At 50.9% G+C, this 19,071-nt stretch overlaps 1 long non-coding RNA gene across 2 annotated transcripts; it reads right to left on the reverse strand.

Moving 5' to 3' along the window:
* Nucleotides 1-1,540: 1,540 nt before the first annotated feature.
* On the reverse strand, nt 1,541-12,195 carry LOC131583922 (uncharacterized). 2 transcript variants are annotated; one of them, XR_009278631.1, is made up of 4 exons: nt 12,107-12,157; nt 10,245-10,365; nt 6,173-6,271; nt 1,541-4,443 (listed from the first exon to the last, which is right to left on the reverse strand). It is a non-coding gene; the product is annotated as an uncharacterized LOC131583922 (long non-coding RNA). The 2 variants fall into 2 exon arrangements; XR_009278632.1 differs by lacking the exon at nt 10,245-10,365 and having other exon boundaries at nt 12,107-12,195.
* Nucleotides 12,196-19,071: the final 6,876 nt, after the last annotated feature.

Raw genomic sequence — 19,071 nt, forward strand, 5'->3', positions numbered from 1 at the left:
CGTGCTGCTGCTCAGGCCCTAAGCAGATTAGCCCCGGCCGCAGCTGCCCGGTGACAGGGCTGGCACCCCGGGGGGAGCCACGTGCGGGGGGGACACATGGCCTGGCCACCGCCACCCCAGGGCCAGCGCAGCTCTGGTGCCCTCTCCTGTCCAGCCGCAGCTCCCGAGGAGGCGCCGAGCAGGGTGGGGTGTGTCGGGAGCAGGCATTAATAGGATATTTCCCCCCCGAGGTGCCCCAGCCTCACCTCCCGGAGCAGCTTTTTTTGGGGTGGGAACCTCCTAAACTTGAAGAGGAGAGGACCAGGACACGCAGGCAGGAGATGGGACATCCCTCCTGGAGCAGCGAGGCTTCAGCAGCACCGAGGTGGATTTTAGAACCCAGATCCTAAATAAAGCAGCTGATCCTACAGAGCCGGGCGGGGGTTGGGAGCTCCGGGCACGGAGCGCTCCCTTCCAGCGCATCCTCCCCGGCACCGAGGGGGTTAACGCCGAGCGCCAGGGCTCTCGCAGATCTCCGTTTCCGTGACAACAGCTCCCGATGAATCCCAGAGCTCTGAAATCCCATTAAACATCTGCGAGAGGCTGCCCGTGCCGCCTGCCCAGGCTGCCACCTGCCGGCACCCCCGGCCCGGCCCCACAGAAAAACCCCAAAACCTCGGCGTGGTGAAACCTGGCTACCAGAGCCGGCTTTGGGGCTGGTGAGGGCAGCCTGGAAGGGCCGGGGGTGCCGCTTCACACCCCCGAGCCCCCTGAAGCTTTGGGGTGTCCTGGGAAGGAGCTGCCGGGTTTGGGCTGTCAGGGATGCTCCTCTCGCAGCCCAAATTCACCCCCGGGCGCGGGGACCAAACTTCCGAGGGCAGGTTTGGGTGCCTGGCACCTACTGGGGCTTTTGAGGGTCTTGCAGTGCTTGTGGTGGGTTTGGGGAGCTGGGAAGGGTCTCCGAGGATGAGACAGGGTTGTGGCCCCAGGGGAATTTCGGAATGAGCTCATTCCAGACTGGGGAAGGCTGAGGAAGGATGCTGTGAGCTGGATCCTCACCTCTGCGCTTCATCCACTCCCCTCCAGCTTTCGTGCACGCAAGGATTTCTAATAAACCCTTTCTATTTGATTTCAGAAATTTGGAGTTTTCCTTCTCTGCGCTCCCACCGCTGCTCGCAGCAGGAAGAGGCATCAGGAGAAGGGGAGGAGGAATTTAGGGAGGTGCCGCACATTTCAGGGCATCACGGAGTCGTTAAGGTTGGAAAAGACCTTTCATCTCACCAAATTCACAGCACCACCGTGTTCACCTCCGAGTCATGTCCTGGAGTGCCACATCCACACTTTTGGAACACTTCCAGGGATGTGATGGTCAGTGATGCTCCTGCTGGCATTGCTCAACCCATGTGCTCCTGCTGTGGGCAGGAAAATCAGAAAACAGGGTCCAGGCTCATCAAAATACAATTTATTACACAATATATATAAAATTCCTAGATATATACATCATATTTATATATAAATATAATATAATAATAAAAATATATTTTATATGTTATCTATTTATTTATATTATATATATTTATATATAAATATAATAATAAATCATATATATATATCTCTGATATATGAACCTTGTTATACAGAGGGGCTGCTGCAGTTGGATGTGGCTGTGGAACTGCTGAGCTGTAGATGTTGTTACCCCCAAACATCCCAAACTGCTCCCCCGCTTCCAGAGGTGCAGCTTCTCAGCTTTTCCTGCCTTCCCCAAATGCTGCCGAGTCACTTTTATCCTGGGAAAAAGCCTCTCCTAGGCTTAGGGAAGGACGGGACAGGAAACACAGAGCCAGCAGTGCCTTCCTCACCCCTCTCCTCATCACACAGCTCCACGGAGGGGAAGGAAGAGTCACAGGGAATTGCAGCAGCAGGAAACTCTGGCATCTGCAGGCACCAGGGGAGTCCAGAGGGGCCACAAATGAGAGCTGACACAGAAGGAAAATGCGCTTTTGGAGCTACAATTGCTGGCACAGCTGCTGGCCAGACCCCCTTCCAAAAGCTGGAACGTGCCAGCAAGGGGATGGGAATCATTAACTGGATCTTTTGTGGGATTTAACTGTTCCCACCTCCCCCCGTGCCCTGAACAAGCTCAGACCCCTGAGGATTTGCAGCATCCCGGTGCTGCAGGGCCGGGGGCTCCCCCCAGCAGCAGGAAAAGGCTCAAGAGCCACAGACAGAGCCCTCTCCCCTCCTCCAAAGCCTTTGTGCACGGGCACATGGTTTTTCTGCCGGGGAAAATGCTCAGGAAAGAGGCCAGGCAGCACCCAGGGGAAACCCAGAGAGGTTTTATGCTCCTTTCAAAGGGCAGAGGCTTGGAAAGCCCCCAGCCTCAGGAGGGGATGTCAATCTAAAGAAACCTCAGCCTTGGGAGTGAAGGAGCTGGCTGAGAAGTGCGGGGTGGTGTGGGGTGGATGCTGGGGGAGGGCGGGGAGCTCTGTCCAGAGGAGCTGGGACAAAGCCCTGCTGACCACTGGGCTGGCCAGTTTGGCTGTGGCCAGCCAGGCCCTTGGGGGGCTCAGTGGCAGCGCTCGGGGGGGTCTGAGGCAGGATCCCCCCGACAGAGGCAGCAAAAGGAGGGAGGGAGGAATGTGAGAGCTCACAAAGCATCTCACTGCAGGAGCTGAGGCTGCCAGGAGGAGGGGATGAGTTTCAGGAAACCCAGAGAGGCAGGAAACCGAGGGAGAGGGGCAGTAATTGAGGCCATATGTGGGAAGCAAGGAATGCATCTGGTAGCAGGGAGCAGCCCCACGCCGTGGGGACAGCAGGGGACAGGCAGAGTCACCGTAACCCCCCGGGCCAAGCTGAAAGTGGAATTCAGAGCAGCCACAACTGCTGAGAGAGGTCACTGCTGCAGGTCTGTGCCTGCAGGCTCGGGAGGCTCCCAAACTTACACTCAGTGACATCCGAATCTCACGGGTGGAGGTGCAAAAAGGTGAAGGAAATGGCTGCTCCATTACAAAACGACAGGGTTTGTTCTAATCCCTGTCCCTGAGCACACACGGAGGAGTGTGGAAATACATGAAATATGAAAATATGAAAATATGAAAATATGAAAATATGAAAATATGAAAATATGAAAATATGGGCAGTGCCGGGAGCGAGGCCAGGTCCTCTCTACTCCCCAAAACTTTGCCTGCCAGGGGAGGATTTACTCACCCATTTGGGACTGCACAGATCTGTCCCACAGAGCCAACCCCACAGAGCCCATCCCATTCCTTTGGTTATTCCCAGGCTCAGGAAACAGCACTGGGAGAGGATATTTATGGCCTCTCCCCCTCCCTCCCTTTTAAACCACATTTGAAATAAATGTGAAACGTGTGTGGTTGGAATAGAGGATTCAGCATCACGGCCTGGGAAGAGAGAAAAGAGTCCTGGTGCTGACACCCACCGAGCTTCCCAGGAAATCCAGGAGGGGATGGAAGAGTGCAGCCCTGAAGGGGTGCACGGGCTTTGGGGTGGGATGCAAAAAAGGCCAAAAAAGCCTCTGGGGTTTGAGAAGGTTCTCTGGAGCTCAGCAGGCTTTGCACATCGCTGCTGCGAGGTTTTTATCCTCAGATAAAGGTGGAGCTCTGCAAACCTGAAATTGCTGCTCTCAGGACTTCTCCTCTCAGTAAAACACTCTTTGTGCTGCCCCATCCTCGGGGATCCAGCTCCAGTGCATCTCTGTCCTCATCTGTAGCTCTCTTTGTATCCATCCCACAGCTCCTGCTGCCCCAAACACTCTGCTGAACCCCATCCTTGCCCTCCAGCTGTTCCCTGCTCCTCTCGCTGCTGCTTCTCCTCTGCCTCCTCCCTCCCTCCCCAGCTTTGTGGGGCAGATCGTGTTTCCTGCCTCTGCAGGGCAGCAGGAGCAGCTGCTGGGTGGGAGGGAGGGGGAAACCACACAAAAGGGGTTCAGTTCTCTTTGGGAGGGGGAGTGGGGAGCATGGGAGGGCTGAGCAATGGGGCTCTGAGAAATCTGCTCTGGTTAAAGATGTCCCTGGTCGTGGCAGGGCAGCTGGAAGTGGATTTTGGGAAGAAATTCTTGCCTGGGAGGGCGGTGAGGGCCTGGCACAGCTGCCCAGAGGAGCTGGAAGTGGATTTTGGGAAGAAATTCTTCCCCGGGAGGGCAATGAGGCCCTGGCACAGCTGCCCAGAGGAGCTCAAAGGTGAGCCCAGCCTAATCTGCTCAGTGCTGGGGTGACATTTGCACCTCCTGTGGGAAGGGTGGGAAAGGGGAAACGGCCTCCTTTTGCCACAGCTCACATCCTCTTTGAAACCTTCTTCTCCCTAAAAGCAAAAGGATATTGTCAATTTTTCCCCCCACAGATTTGACACTCTTATCTTATCTGTGTCTGCTGGGAAGTTCAGAATATTCCACTGTGATCCATCCTCTCGTTCTGTGTAAGATTTCCTTCAAGTTCTCAGCAGACACTGGAGGAAAAAAAAAATTAAAAAAAAATGAAAGGCATCATAAAAATAGAGAAGGACATTCCTAAAATATTTGCTCTAAGCAGAAGCAGTTTCTATCCTGGAGCCATCAGGACATCAGCACCCTCGAAGAACCCCTCTGAGCTCCCTGCTCGTCCTCCCCCTTTAGATCCAGCCAAACAACCCCCCAAAAGAGAATTAACTGCTCCAGGCAATTTCCCAGCAGCAGATCTCCTGGGAAATGTGATTCCTCCTGCTGCTGGATACGGGGGGTGGGTGCAAAACTCATCCCACTGATGCTCCTGTGCATTTCCCTGGCAGATCCGAGCTCTCTGCAGCATCAGTGCAGCACCCAGGCTCTCCCCGTGCTGCTTTTCCCGTGTTTTGGTCTGGGACACACACACCAGTCTACAAAGTGAGAAAAAAGAAGGAGATTCCCTCAGATTTGCTTGAAGCTGTTTCAAGACTGAGAGCTTGGAGAGTACAAAGATTCTGAGGAGTGAGTGCCCAGCTCCAGCACAAGGGACGAGGGAGGGGCTGGGTTTACTGAGTAAATTTACTGGTAAATGTAGTGATTTAGGGTGTGTTTGGACAAGGTTTGGACCTGAATGTCGATATTAGAGCAGGTCAGGCAGGCAGAGCACTGGGGACACACTCAGCAGAGTTTTCACCCCCTCAGGGACGGATGCATCTGCACATCCTGCTCCTGCTTTCCTTCCTCCCTCCACTGACTCAGCAGCAGCTTTTTATCCCGGACAGAACAATAGTATCCTTCCTCCCAGCCATCACATCCCGTTATTCCATCAATAATTCCCTCCCTGGGCAGCCCAGCACAGCTGCAGCTTTCAGAGGAGAAAGGTTTCCGCTGCAGCCACTCAAATTGAGCATCTTTGGGATGCAGCCTCAGGCTTTGCAGACTCAGCAAGGAGCTAAAATTGTCTTTGCTCAGAGCTGGCAAGATCCAGCTCCCTGTTACCCAGCCCCAGCAATCACCTTGCCCTCCCTGGGATCACCTCTGATTCCAGGACCGTGTTTTTGGGAGATGGACGTGAGGGAATGTGGGCAGGAGGAAAATCTGAGCAGGAAAACAGGAGGCACTGGGAGCCTTTCCAGCAGCGGGAGTTTGCAGGAGCTGGAAATCCTCTGGGTGCTCTTCCTGGAACCCACCTGCAGCATCCAGCCCTGGGGTCCCAGCCCAGGAAGGAGCTGGAGCTGCTGGAAGGGTTCCAGAGAGGCCACGGGGATGCTCCAGGGCTGGAGCCCCTCTGGAGCCAGGCTGGGAGAGCTGGGAATGTTCACCTGCAGAGGAGAAGGCTCCAGGGAGAGCTCAGAGCCCCTTGAAAGGCCTAAAGGGGCTCCAGGAGAACTGGAGAGGGACTTTGGGCAAGGGATGGAGGGACAGGACACAGGGAATGGCAGGGTTGGATGGGATATTGGGCAGGAATTGTTCCCTGGCAGGGTGGGCAGGCCCTGGCACAGGGTGCCCAGAGCAGCTGGGGCTGCCCCTGGATCCCTGGCAGTGCCCAAGGAAAGGCTGGACAGGGTTTGGAGCCTCATCTAACCTTCCTAAAATCTAATCCAACTTTCCTAAAATCCAGCCTAACCCTGCCCTCGTTAGGAGATCTCAGCCTGGTCCTAAATCAGGGCCAGGAATGGATTTATAAAGATCTACAGGAGCTGAGCAGGAGGAAGGAGAATGTCAAGGTGCCAACTCCAGACAGCTTGCACACACCTGGGCACGGGAGATGCTTCCAGAAAGATCCTCAGCCAGGGCTGGATGAATCAGCAAGGCCAGAATCATCATCCTTCCCAGAGAGCAGCCTGAGTGCATCTGAAGTGGGTAAAAATAGCACTCTGATCAATTAAAAGGGAAAAAAATTACAGGAGCAGCCATTTCCAAGGTGTTCCATCCTCCCTGTGCTTCTCCAGCCTCGTTAGAAACAGCACTGGATTTATTTTCCACTCCCCCATTCCTCCTTTGAGGTCTTGGCTCATCCCTGGGTCAGGATTCAACCACAGGGTCCTGCTCTCCCCATCCCCATCCCCATCCCCATCCCCATCCCCATCCCCATCCCCATCCCCATCCCCATCCCCATCCCCATCCCCACTCCCATTCCCATTCCCATTATCCCCCAGAGAGGCTAAACAGGACTGGGAAAACTGAAAATTCTTCTGCAGGAGACTTTTTTTTTATTTTAGTTCTGACAATTTTGGTTTGACTTCTTGCACTTCAGAAAAGGAGAAATAAAATCACAATGAGATTTTCCTACTGACACTGCACAGCCAAAATTTTTATTTCTTTTTGGAACTTAAACATGTCCAGAGGAAATGACTTTTTCCACTGGAGTTTTCCCATTTCAAACACTAGATTTCTCCAATGTGGACAACCCAGGATTTCTGTTAAAAATCCAGGACAACTGAGACCCTCTGAGGATATTTTTGGGAAGATAAATAAGGAGCTCTTAACTCTTCCTTTTTCCTGCTTTTAAAAAAAGCAGGATGGGGGTGTGAAGCCAAGCAACCGCATTTCTGAATGGGAACAAGGGCAGGGAACAGAGATTTTCTAGAACATATATAGAAAGAAAAATATTGCTTGGATCTTCAAAATCCATCAAGTCTAAAACTCCCTCATCCCGATCTCCCTGCATTGAAATGTGATGATAAAATTGCTTCCCTACAGGAATAGAATCAGATTATCTGGAATTTTAGGGAAAAAAGCTGGAATTCAGCAGCCCAAGGGGAATAATTGCTGTCCAAGGAGGTGAAAAGTCACTGGTAGCTTCTTTTCTTCTTTTCTTTTCTTTTCTTTTCTTTTCTTTTCTTTTCTTTTCTTTTCTTTTCTTTTCTTTTCTTTTCTTTTCTTTTCTTTTCTTTTCTTTTCTTTTCTTTTCTTTTCTTTTCTTTTCTCTTTCCATTTTTACTCTTTTCGTTTTCTTTTCTCTTTTTTTTCTTTTATGTTCTCTTTTCTTTTTCTATTTTATTTCTTTTCTCTTTTCTTTTTTCTTTGTTATTTCTTTTATTTTCTTTTTTTTCCTCTTTTATTTTTTATTTATTTTCTTTTCTCTTTTCTTTTTTATTTCTTTTATTTTGTTTTTTATTTCTTTTCTTTTCTCTTTTCTTTATCTTTTTCTCTTTTCTCTTTCTCTGTCTCTCTCTTTTCTTTCAACACCAAACACCATTCCCAGGAAGCAGGATGGGGAAGGAGAGGAGACCTTGGAAATGAAGCCCCTGGACAGGATGTGGGCCAGGCCGATCAGGAAAGAAGAGATTTCCCAATCCCTTTTCCTTGGGAAAGCTGCCAAATGCAGGCCTAAGACTAACCCTGAACCCACAGTGCCCTAAGCCACAGATCCCTAAACCTGATCCTAAAGCGGCCCCGTGCTGTGTGTGACACTGGGAAGTGATTAGGGGAGTTAATTACACCTTTAATTACAACTGCTGGAACCCTCCTCTCCCTTTTCCTGCCCTTTCTTTGTGCTCTCACCTCACCCCAGGAGCCTCCCACACAACAATAGGGGACAAGGGTCATTAAAGCCAGTCCTAAACATCACCCGGGGCTGAGCTCACGGGTAATTAGCGCTGCCACTTCTGCTCCTAATCAAAGCCTGCTCCAATCAACGCTTCCAGCCTCGCCACTGACAATGGGAAACTTCAAAGAGTGGGGGAAGGAGCTGGGGAAAGGAATTATTGAGGGAGGCTCCTGCTCTTCCTCATCCCAGGAGCCACTGGCGGGTTTCCCTTTCGCTTTTTTCTCTTTTCTCTGATTTATTCCTCCTCCCCATGATAGTAAAAGATTTTAAAATCATAGAAAATTCGGGGACTTAGAAAGAAAGTTAAGCTTGGCCAGCCCTGGGAAAAGTGTTAAAAGTAGGCCCTGGGAAATGTTAGGCCTTGCTAAGATCAGGTGAAACTGCAGCTGTGGAGTCAGTAAATGATAAATACACTAAAATAACATCCAATCATAAATAACAACTAATTGTTAGACGTGATTAGATATAATTATTGTTTAATGAACACGAGGAACAATGTTAGGGGGCTGAGGGGGATCACGAAAAATCCATGCTTGGGTAAAATCAATGTATACAATAGAACAATGTAAGGTTAATAATTAATATGTAAGTTATATAACGATAGTGTATAAAACATATTCAGCTCAAAACCAAGGGTGATCAGATTTGGGTCTGTGTACCCCTGAGCTCTTAATAAAGCACTTTCACATAATCATATACAACCTGAAAATGGGATGTTTCCCCTCCATGGTTGATGTTTAGCACAAGCAGCAGACTCTGAGGATAAATTTGTGTGAGTGAGCCGCCCTGGGCCCCTTCAGTCCGACACAAGGGGAAAGGCAGAGATGCTGCAAGGAGCGTGGAGGGGAAGTGGAGTGGGGTAAAAAGCAGGGAGAAATGCAGTTTTTCTCTTAGGAGAAGGTGTTGTCATCTCTGTTTGAAGGAAATTCTCACAGGGTCCCAGAATAGGTTGTCCAGCCTGGCTTTGGACATTTCCAGGGATCCAGGGGCAGCCCCAGCTGCTCTGGGCACCCTCAGGGCCTCCCCACCCTCCCAGGCAAGGATTTCTTCCCTACATCCAGTCTGAATCCTCCCAATTTCAGTTAAAATCATGAGCCCTTGTCCTGTCACTCCATCCCTTATCCCAAGTCCCTCCCCAGGTCTCCTGCAGCCCCTCTAGGTCCTGGAAAAGGCTCCGAGGTGTCCCAAGAGCCTCCTTTTCTCCAGGCTGAACAATCCCAATTCTCTCAGCCTTCCCTCATGGGAGAAGTGCTCCATCCATGGATTCCTTCAGTGAGATAACCTCTTTTAAAAAGAGTAAAAAACCCCAGATTTTCCTAACTGGGTGATTAAGATCCTTGTGATAGCCAAAGTATTTGATGAAAAGGTTTCAGCAGCCTCGTGAACCCCTGAGTTCTCCTGGTTGCCTCTCCCTGCCACCTATTTTACACTTGTATTTTCCTTGCTGTGTTGCATTCAAAATCCTCAAAAAAACCACAGTATTTTGTATTAAAACCTGAATATTTCACTCACAGACCTCCTGAAAATTATTGCCAGTGCCACACACGATGATGGAATTGCACAGGTTTGAAAAAAAAGAGATTTACTTAAATCAGTGCACAGGTGAAATCCACCCTGACACATCCACAAAAGCCACCTGCACATCCCAGCTCAGTGTGAGACACCGAAAACCAAGGGATTTATGGAATTTATGGAGGGAAAACTTCAGGAAAGCTCTGGAAGAGCAACTGAGAGATGCATGACATCACCACAGCCCCAAAATTTTCCCTGTCCTGGTTAATGCTCGTCCTCTGTGTGGCAGAGGAGTGAGGCTGGCACAGACAGCCCTTCCCTGGGAGCTTGGATAATCCCACCAGCATTCCTGGGAATCTCACATGGAAAAGGTTCCCACCTTCTCTCGCTCCTCGCAGAGGGGACGGGGCACAGAGAACTCAGCGCCTCAGCCTGGGCTGGAGCCAGCAGGAATGGGGGCTGTGCCCATCCTGGGGTGCCCACAAAGGCCAAAATCTGCACCCCGAGCACGGTTTAGGATCCTGATTTAGGATTTTAGCTTTTATATTTTTTATACATTTACAATCTTTCACAAGAAGAAGAATTTACTCTGCAGTTCTTTGGTGCAGAACTCTAAATTCCATATAGAATGTCAGCTTCCCCATTTTGGACACAATTCCTCTCCAGGCCTGGGAATCAAGGACACCTCACTGCCTCAGGCCTGAGAGATGGAAACAAAGTGAATTTTGGGGGGAGAAAACTTGGGGTAAATGATTTCTTTACCTGGAATTGGGAGATTCACCCCCAATATGCAAATGGACCAAACCTATAAAAGTGTGAAAAGCTCTCCATTTTTAAGTGTCACCCCCGGGGGCAGTTTTTCTGCCCAAAATGTACCTGAAAGCTTTTTAATAAATAGAAATGAACATTCAATAAATATAAATCAATCAAACAGAACTGAAATCATTCTCTCTGACCTCTCTTTTTAGGAGAGCCCCTAAAAGGTGCGGCGGGAAGGGGGAAAATCATCCTGGAAAGCCAAACTGGGGGGGCTGCTCCCCCTCGGCAGCTCCTGGAGCAGCTCCTGCCCGGTAACAAGGCAGGGGAGGGCGAGCATCCCTCCCTCGGAGCTGCCCTATGGCTGCGCTGCCTCTCCGAGCCTCCCTGGCGCCTGGGGCTCCAGCACGGAATCACTGACCTATTTTCATCCAGGCAGGCGCAAGATCACAGCCAAAGGCAGCTTTAGCTGGGGATATTTAAAGGAAAAGTGTCTCTGAGTGCTGTGAGTGTCCCCAGGAAGCACAGGGGATCTGCTGGTGGCTGCTTGCTCGGCCCGGAGCATCCTCGCCTGTGGCCACGGGAAGGGGATGGAGCAGCTGGGTGAAAACTGAGCAAAAAACTCAGCTGAGCTGCAAAACCGGGGTTTTAGGAACGGAATAAAAGAGTTTGGGATTGGACTGGGTGTAGGAGAGGCACAGGGAGAAGCAGGATGTGGAAGGTTTGTGGGAATGGTCACAGAGGGATTTCTGCTCCCCCCTGGCTCTGGTGGATGAGCTGCCTGAGCAGACTCAGCTCAAGCAGCCAGCTCTCCCAGGGCTCTTCTGTTCAAGTTTGCTGATGGGCTTGGCCCAAATTTGGAATTGTTTAATCCACACCTCGGGCAGGTTTTGGAGCTGTTGGAAGTTTGTTGGATGCGCTGGCACCACTGATTACAGCTGTGCACACCCCTCTAAAGATGAGGGCCCAACACTTCGGCTCTCAGGTATGAGATGACACAAAAAACCCTCCCCAAACCCTTAAACCGCACTCCTTAGCCTGGAAAACACCCAGACAATCCCCAGGAAGCCTTTGGAAACTCGCAGACCCCTCAAGGCAGGGAGAGATGTGCTGTGCTCCTCACAGGGCTCAGAGAGGCACAAAAAGGCTCCCACAAATGGGGACGATGACAAGAATTGCTCAGCAGCGATCCTGGGATGCTCCACATGGCTGAGGAAAGGTTCTGATGCCAGAATTTGTTGGTCGTGGACACCTGGGGCGAACCCCATCCCGAACGTGAAGCAGGAAGGAAAAAAAACTCATTAAAAAAAAAATAACAAGGACGGATCTCGGTGTCCTGAACAATGAAAACAGGAAAGTCCCTCTGGGCTGGGGAGCCTGGCAAGGGCTGAAAGCTGAGCTCCATCCTGTTCCCAGGCAGCTCGGGGGGATCTGCTCAGCCTCCTGTAGGGACAGGGGTTAAAAAAAGCACCGTGGCAGCTGCAGCATCCTGTGCTGGGGAGGGATGCAGGGATGGAGGGTGGGGGGCAGCTCCTAGTCCTGGGGGTGCCAGGGGGGCTCCAAGCAGCATTCCAGCTGGAATTCCACCTCCCCCCCGCGCCAATCCTGCCCTCCCTGCCCTGCAGACCCTCTCCCTGGGTATTCCAGCCCCTCTCCCTGGGTATTCCAGCCCCTCTCCCTGGGCATTCCAGACCCTCTCTCTGGGCATTCCAGCCCCTCTCCCCGGGTATTCCAGCCGCTCTCTCAGGGTGTTCCAGCCCCTCTCCAGCCGCACATCCCGCCGTGGCTCCCCAAAATCCACAGCCGAGCTCTCCCTCGGCGCATCCCGCATCCCTCCCCAGCCCATGCTCCCTCCCCCCCGCGCTGACCTTTTTATTTTCTGCGTCAGGAACATAAAATGGAGACTGCAGGGAAAGGGAATATTTCCCTAAAATGGCTGAGGGAGAAGGAGGATTTGCACAGCAGTGCGTGAGCACCCTCTGCTGCTGGATGGGTCCGGAGCTCTCCAGCCCTGCTCCAGCCCCACAGGCTCCAGGCAGTAAAAAAAACCCCAAATTTTCCTAACTGGGTGATTAAAATTCTTGTGATAGCCAAAATATTTGATTAAAAAGCTTCAGCAGCCTCGTGACCCCCAGAGCTCTCCTGGTTGCCTCTTCCTGCTGCTTATTTTACACTTGTATTTTCCTTGCTGTGTTACTTTCAAAATCCTCAAAAAAATAACAGTATTTTGTATTAAAACCTGAATATTTCATTCACACATCTCCTAAAAATTATTTCCAGTGCCACACACGATGATAGAATTTTCCAGGTTTAAAAAAACCCATGAAATTTCATTTATTTGAAGTTCCACATTCAGATAAGCTCCCAAAACTTGGTGTTTTCTCTCATGGGATGGCAAAAAGGGTTAAAGATGGATACGAGGGGTCACCTGAAATGGGGTGACCGCGTGTGGTCCCTTGGAAAGGTTTAGGGATGAAAGGGAACATCCCTGAATATCCAACTCTTAAGCCAGGACTGTGTCAGTGAAGGGCCAAATCCTGCTGGGTCTGAGGCTGCAATTCTCTTTACTTAAAATTTTTCAACAGCCTCGTCACCCCCTGAGCTCCCCTGCTCGCCTCTCCCTCCCCTTTTACACTTCTGTATTCCTTACATTTAAAATCCTCAGGAAAAGGAGAATATATTGTATTAAATCCAGTGTATGTCACACCCACAGCTCCTAAAAATTATTGTCAGTGCCCCACACAATTATATAATTTTCCAGGTTTCAAAAAAACTTTATATTCCAATTTTTATTTTTTTAAAAAAGTTCCACATTAGGATGAGCATCCAAAACTTTGTGTTTTCTCTTGTGGGATGGGAGAAAGGGTTGAAGGTGGACATGAGGGGAAATCAGCTTTGAATTGGGGTAACCTCATTTAGGATCAAATCCAGCTGGATCTGAGGCTGGAAATTCTTTTTGCTTAAAAATTCTGGTCTGAAATTGTTTTTGCTTAAAAATTTTGTCACCTCCTGAGCTCCCCTGGTTGCCTCTCCTTCCATTTTACACTCCTATTTCCCTTGCTGCACAAACATTCAAAATCCTCAGGAAAATGCCAGCAATTTGTATTAAAACCAAGATATTTTACACACACAACCCTTAAACGTTGATGCCACTGCCCTGTGCGGTGATATCTGAGAAATTTCATTAAATTTCATTTCTATTAAATTCCACCTTAGGATGAGCACCCGAAACTTGGTGTTTTCTCTTGTGGGATGGGAAAAAGGGTTGGAGATGGATATAAAGGGAGAAGCTGGAATGGGGTGAGCAGGTGTGGGCCCTGGGAGAGGTTTTGGGATGAAGGGATCCATGGAAAGCCCTGCAAGCTGCTCCCTGAGGGTTTCAAGGCAGGAATGTGCCAGGGTTCAAATCCAGCTGGATCTGAGGCTGAAATTTCCACGGAAATCTTGTGATTTTTTTTTCCCAAGATCAGTTCAAAAAGGGCCAAAAACATCACTCAGGAAGGAGGTGAAAAAATCCATGAAAAAAATCCAGCATCTCAGGATTTTGAAAAAATTTGATAAGAATTTAAGAGCAGAGGGGATGAGGAAGAAAAGCAAGGGGTTTAAAATATGGAAGAGATGGATAAAGCACTGATGGAGGTGATGGGAGGTAAAACGAAGGAACTGAGGCAGGAATTCTGAGCCCTGTGAGGGGAGAGCAGGGCTGGGTGTGGGGTACGGGCTCCCACCGCCCTGCAAAGCTGCACAGGGAAAGTCCTTACATAACTTATATATCTTATATAACTTACATCACTTATATAACTGCAAAAATGCCTTCCCAGCGCTTTTTGTGGGGTCAGGGTGAGGCTGACCCAGAGCTGGAGCTCTGAGGTGATGCCTGGGGTGAATGGAGTGGAGAACACGCAGGATGGGACAGCCAGGATGGGAGGCTCGGTTTTATTGCTGTTTTTATATATAGATATATATAAAATAAACAGGGGAAAGTCCCCCTGCATGGCAGGGGACGAGTGAGGGTGGCAGAGGGTCATCAGGGGCTTGGCAGGGCAGTGGGGTTTGAGGAGAAGGTGATTTTGCAGTGTTTCTGCATAAAAAAGGGGCATCAGGGGAGGAGGTGTCGGGACAATTCATGCCTTGAGCAATGGGGGGACTGAGAGCATCGCAAAACCCTGTCCTGGGGCTCCAAACCCGGCTTATTCCCAGCACATCCCGGTGACTCAGCCTGGCAGGGCTGGGACAGCTCAAGTGACACATCGGGGCGGCCCAGGCTGGGCAGGAGGATTTGGGATAGCCCGGCACCGCCCGTGTGGGGGGCACCGGGGAGATGGGGGGGCCCCAAGGCAGAGGGAATGCACAATCCCCGATTCCTACTTCATTTCATGGCACAAAACCCTGCGAACCCCTGCTCCTGCGCCCAAAATTCCCCGTGACGAAGCCCCCTAAAAGCTGGGGATGTGCTCTGTGCGCACCCCCCTTTCCCCCGGCAGCAGATGGAGACCCACTCCCGATTGTGTTCCCGTCACGGGCAGGAGAAAGAATGACAAATGTCCCAAAGAAAGCTCTTTGGGAGGACAAAAGCTTCTTGAAATAGGAGCTGAGCTGTTTTTTCCAGGGACGGAGGGAGGGGGGGAAGAAGAAGGAGGAGGAGGAGGAGGGGGGATGATGGAGGGGAGGGATGCGCACGCAGCCAGCACTTCCCGTCTTTGTCTGGAAAAGGAGGCCACGGGGGGAGCGGGGGGAGCCGGGGGGATGCAGGGGGGATGAAGGGGGGGATGAAGGGGAGGATGCAGCAGCCTCGTCAGCGCCACGTCAGGGGAGCAGCTGATCCCAGCTCCCAATCCCGGCGCGCTGAGCTCATCCCGGGAGCGGAGCCAGCGCGGCTCAACTGCGCACACCTGGCGGGTGAAAGCGACACTGCAGGGACAGCGACACAGCACGGGGGGCGAGGGGAAAACCCCCCGGCTGCACGGCAGGAACCCCCCCGAGAGGAGCGTGAAGGAAGAAATCTATTGCAGAACTCCTTGGCCCAACTCGGGGTTCAGGCAGGGGCTTCTCAAAGTTTAAATCGCCCCCCAAAAAATCACTCAATTGGGGTGATGCCCTGGTGTGAGAGTTTTGGGGAGTGTGGTGGGCACTGCAGGCAGGGCCCGGCTCCCAGTAGCTCCCAGTGGCTCCCAGTGGCTCCCAGTAAGGCCCAGGCAGCAGCACGAAGCCCACCAGGAACACCCCGAGTGCTCCTCGCAGTGGCAGCGCCCCGGGACAGGCAGGAGCTGCAGCCCCAGCCCCGGGTGCAGGTGCCACCTGCAGCCCCCCAAAAGCGAGGGGTGGCAGGGGACTGTCCCCAGGTGAAGCCACTGCAGTGATGGGGACAGCAGCAGCTCCTCACTCCCAAGGTTTCCTCCCTGGGACACAGCCTGACCTTGCTCCCACTCGCTTTTCCAGGTGTCTGCAGTTAAAAGCAGCAGGAAAACCCCTGGAGCGGGGTGGCTGCTGTGGCTGGGCCAGGCCAGGTGCCCCAGGGATCTGCTGAAATGGCAGGAGAAGAGCTGCTGGCCCTGAAACATCAGGAAAAGTCAGCCCAAGACAAGCAGGCACTGCCTGGTGTGAGGGGTAAACATTTAAAAGTCTGCAGAAAGTTTGGGAGGTGGGAAGAAATTCCCTCCAGGCTCTGATGAACACGGGTGTGTGAAAAATGAGGTTCACATATTTTTTATAGAATTTAAAAGTTTAATAAAAAGACAATTAGGAAATAAAAATAAAGTAAAATATACAGATGTGGCTGGGTGTCTCTGCATTCAGCCAAGAGAGCACACCTTACTAACAAAGGATTGTCCCTTAAAAACAGAACCCTACTACATACCCATAAATTCTCATATATGATTCAAACATTCTTCCTAGGATTTTTGGCGTTCCTCTGTTTAGTTTTTCCTTGCCCCCTTCCCAATAGATCAATCTTCTTGGTGCCACTGGGTTTTATGTCCTTCAAAAACGGGTGCCATGAATTTTTCCTTTGGAGGGCTTGGAGGACTGCTTGTCTTCATCTGCATAAGATAATCTTAGGATGCAAGGGGGTTTCTGACTATTTTCTTTTTCAGTCTCTGGGTTATATAAACAAAAAGTAGTTTTTGTTTTAATATCATGTTATAGCCTAACATATATATAATACCACTGTTTCTAGGTTTCATCAATAACAGAAATAAAGGAAACTGTATTAATACAACTAAATTTTCTAATCTTATGCATATAACATTCGTTATAATATTTGCAAAAAGCCAATAATATGATATGTATTTATAACAGGGAATCAGGGAATGTGCAAACACTTCCCAGACCAGCCAAGGGCCTACCTGTGCTTACAGACTGTGTGTGTGAGATTAGGAATGATTTTGGTGTCCAGGAATTCCAGGGAACAGCTTCAAACCCTCTCCTGGGGCTCACAGGGAGGGGGAACCCCACAGGTCCTGCAGGAATCATTTCCACCTGCAAAGTCCAGGGAGAAAGTTCCCGGACCAGGCCTCCTCCAGAAAGCAAAGGAACGTTCATTTCCCAGCAGTGCTGCTCCCAGAGCCCTGCCAGAGCTCCCTGGTGCTGTTCCCCAACACCACTCCAGAGAAAATGAGCAGGTAAGAGCAGGGAGAAGGTGAAGGGATGAGAGCCACCAGATCCAATCAGGTAAATCCTGATTTATTTAAAGAGAATATTTTCACCAGGGTGGTTAAATATCAGAGAAGGGAGCTCAGTTATGCTGAGAGAGGAGCTGGGACAATGTCTGGCCTTGCAGGGACTCCAATTCAGCTGCAAAATGCCCTGAACAATCCCAATCTTTTGGGATTTTTTTTTTTTTTTTTGGACTGGGCTTACTTGGGGCAGGAAGAAATGGGCCTGAGCCCTCCCTTTGAATTGAAATCATCCTGTGATGATGGAAGGAGCCTGGTGAGCTCCCCCTCAGCAGAAACTCTTGGATTTACCAGCTCCTGGATTTTGGACAGATTTCTCCATTTTTCCTGAGAATATTCCAGAGGGAGAGAGAAGTTTCTGTCCCTGTTTTTCTGCCCCTTCTCAGCCAATGATGGTAGATCAGGAACAGAGGGAGGAAGAGAAGAGCCACAACTGCAGAATTCCCAAAATCCTCTGAGGTGACAGAGCTGGGGACACTGGGGTGGATGAGGAAGGGGACAGAGGTTTTGGCTGGAGAAGATCCTGATGCCTGCAGCCCTGTGAGGAAGAGGAAGGGATGCCAGAGTATCCTGGGAGTCTGAGGGCACAGGAAGAGCACACAGAGCCAGGAACAGGAATTTTGGGACTGGCTCCCAGCACTGCCAGGGAACCCCAAAGCTTCAGGCACAAGAGAAACTTTGATTTGGGTCCACATGAGGTGCTCAGGGCCCTGACCCCCAGCTTGGCTGAATGAAATCCCAGTCCCCATTGAAGGCATCTCCAGATCCACAGGGCAGGAGCAAAATCCATTCTGGATCTGACCTCACAGACCTGAGGGGTCCCCGAGTGCCAGGAATGCTCTGCATTATGTAAAATGAGTAAGGAATCCCTGAGGAGCTGCATCCAAGGAGTTACAGACAATATCCCCAGGTCCAAATGGAAACCAGGAACATCTGGGCCCATACTGAGACCTTCAGTGTTGAAATCCTCCCCAGTGAGTTCAGACTGGGGGAACTGTGTGGGGACACCTTATCTGGGGCTTCCCACCTTTAATGGGGCTGAGGAGAGAGGTGGAGAGAGACTTTTTATCAGGGCCTGCCGTGACAGGAGGAGGAAGGTTTAGACTGGGCAGAGGAAATCCACAATGAGGGGGGTGGGGTAATGCTGAGAGGAATTAATTAAGGTTGTGCTTGGGAGGGAGATTTTAACAGCCCCTAGCACTGAGAGGTGGTGGAGAGAGACTTTGGAGCAGAGCCTGTGGTGCCAGGACAAGGGATGAGGGATTGAAACTGAAGTGGGAGCAGAGGGGAAGGCTGGCAGAGGATTTGTTAGACCAGAAGTTCACACAGGGAAGCCACAGATGCACAGCAGGAGCAAACTCTGCTCCTGGTGACATCCAGGTCCCAAAGCTGTCCCTGATGGGCTCTGCAGTGCCCTGGCACCCCCAGCCAAGCCCTTCTGGAGGACCTGAATTGTCACTGACCTGTCCTACAGACAGGGCTGAGCTCAGCAGCACAGACCTCCAGGAAACACCTCTGGTTCTCCTTCCTGCAGGTTAATTCTGCCCCAGGAGGAATGAAATCCACACTCCCAAGTCCCATGGACATCTCCACCTATGAAATTCAGTGAACAGAAAATAATCAGGACACTCGGGGGGGGGTCAGTGCCTGTCAAGTTTGCCCTTTGCTCAGCACAGAGGGAGGGAGATGCCTTCAAAGCACTTTTGCATCCCCAAACGCTCAAGGCCTAAAAGAAGAGAGAAGGGGAAGAGATGACACCCCCATGGCTGTGCTGCACCTTGTCCTGGGAATGGGACACCATCCCAGGCTGTGGCAGTGCCTGGAGGGGCAGCAGGGAATGCTCCTGATTCCCTGGGCCTCCTGGGCTGAGGGAGGTGAGGAACAGAGTTTAGGGGGGTGAAAGCCAGACCTGGCTGGGCAGCACATCCCAAAATCAGCTCCTGTCAGTGCTGAGTGGCTTCTACAGGGAAAGCAGGCACTGGAGAGCCCCCAAAACAAAGATGTTCTCATTCCCATTTCCTACCCACACAGGGGTGCACAAACCTGGCAGCTCATGCCAGGCTTGTGGAACAAGCTCCAGGAAATGCTGCAGTGAGTTCATTAATTTGGGGTTGCTGTGTTTTGGGGCTCTGGGGACCAACACAGCCAGGACAGAGTCA

The sequence above is a fragment of the Poecile atricapillus genome, chromosome 13 (genome assembly GCF_030490865.1).
Source record: "Poecile atricapillus isolate bPoeAtr1 chromosome 13, bPoeAtr1.hap1, whole genome shotgun sequence".
Classification (NCBI taxonomy): Eukaryota; Metazoa; Chordata; class Aves; order Passeriformes; family Paridae; genus Poecile; species Poecile atricapillus.